Raw genomic sequence first — 1,856 nt, forward strand, 5'->3', positions numbered from 1 at the left:
GGCTACAGTGAGATGAAATCTCAGCATAGTTTTAATTTGCATTTCTTTAATTGCTAGAGATGTCAAACATTTTTTAATGTATTTGTTGACTGTTCATATTTCTTCTTTTGAAAAGTATCTGTTTAGTTCCTTTGCCCATTTATTGATTGGGCTATTTATTTTTTTGGTGTAAAGCATTTTGAGTTCTTTGTATATCCTGGAAATTAACACCCCATCTGAGGTACAGGTGGCAAAGATTTTATCCCATTTTTTAAGCTCTCTCTTCATGCTCTCAATTGTTTCCTTTGCTATGAAGAAAGAGTTTGATGCCATCCCATTTTCCAAGAAGAATTTTTACCACCAATGGTTATGAAATTTTATCAAGTGCCTTCTTTATACCTATTGACATAATCATTGCTTCATTCTTTTTTTTCTGTTAATGTGGTTAGTTTTATTGATTTATAGAGTGCAAAGGACACTTTCACATTACTAAAATAAACCATATTTTCTATAATACATATTACTTTTTATGACATTAAATTATAATTGCTAATATTTTGTTTGCATCTATAATTATAAAAGATTTTTTCTATATATGGATCTTTAACATCAAAGCCATCCGGATTGAGATTTCTCTTCATTGTGAAAATGTTTTTATCTCTTCACGAGGCTGTGGTGAGTGAGGCCTTGGACTGAACACGTAGCCTCAGGCCTATTGAGAGAGACATGCCAGGTGTTGACAGGTGTCTTGGTCCCAGCCTTGCCATCCCTTGTGCCAACACTTGTTGCCTGCTGTCCCTGACAACAGTCATGCCTAGGGATCAGAAGAGTAAGCTATGTTCCCGAGCCAAGCGCCAGTAGGCCCGCGATGAGACCCAGGGCCTCAGGGGTGCTCAGGCCACTGCAGAGGAGGAAGTGGGGTCTCCCTGCTCCTCTCCTTTTGGTGAGGGTGCACCCCCCCAGCTCCCCTGCTGCTGGCATTAGCCAGGTATCTCAGAGAGCCCCACCCCCTAGCTCTCCTGGTGCAGGTGATTCCTGTAAAAGTTCTGAAGCAGGTGCCCAGGAGAGAATGCCAGGCAGCTCCCAGGCAGCAGCTTCTCCTGAGAGCTCACGTAGTGATCCTCTCACCAGGAAGGCCAGTCTATTGGTGCAGATCCTGTTGGAGAAGTATGAAACAAAAGAGCCCATTACACAGGCAGATATGCTGAAGGTGGTCAACAAGAAGTACAAGGAGTACTTCCCTGAGATCCTCAGGAGAACCTCTGAGCATGTGGAACTGGTCTTTGGCCTTGAGTTGAAGGAAGTGGATCCCAACAGTCACTCCTACATCCTTATTAGCAAGCTGGGGTCTCCAATGAGGGAAGTCTGAGTGGCAGTAGGGGCTTTCCCAAGACATATCTCCTGATGAGGCTCCTGGGTGTGATCTTCATGAAGGGAAACCGTGCCACTGAGGCACAGATCTGGGAATTCCTGAATGTATTTGGGATCTATGCTGGGAGGAAGCACTTAATCTTTGGGGAGCCCCGGAAGCTCATCACCAAAGATTTAGTGCAGGAAAGTACCTGGAGTACCGCTAGGTGCCTGATAGTGACCCTCCCAGCTTTGAATTCCTGTGGGGTCTCAGAGCCCATGCAGAAACCAGCAAGATGAAGGTCTTGGAAGTTTTGGCCAAGATCAATGATACCAACCCCAATGCCTTCCCTAATCTGTATGAGGAGGCTTTGAGAGATGAGGAGGAGAAAACAGGAGAGAAAGCTATGGGTAGAGTGGGTGCACCTGCCAGGGCCAGGGCTGTTTCCAAGACCCTGCCTCACAGACCCTCCCATATCAACTTGGGTCTGAGGTCCAGTGTTCACTTATGTTTGAAGAGCAGTTAG

The 1,856-nt window shown here is 45.0% G+C and overlaps 1 pseudogene; it reads left to right on the forward strand.

Annotated features, from left to right (window-relative positions):
• Positions 1 to 771: 771 nt before the first annotated feature.
• Positions 772 to 1,856, forward strand: LOC107147664 (annotated as a pseudogene).

This window comes from Marmota marmota, unplaced genomic scaffold (assembly GCF_001458135.2).
Source record: "Marmota marmota marmota unplaced genomic scaffold, marMar, whole genome shotgun sequence".
NCBI classification, from domain to species: Eukaryota; Metazoa; Chordata; class Mammalia; order Rodentia; family Sciuridae; genus Marmota; species Marmota marmota.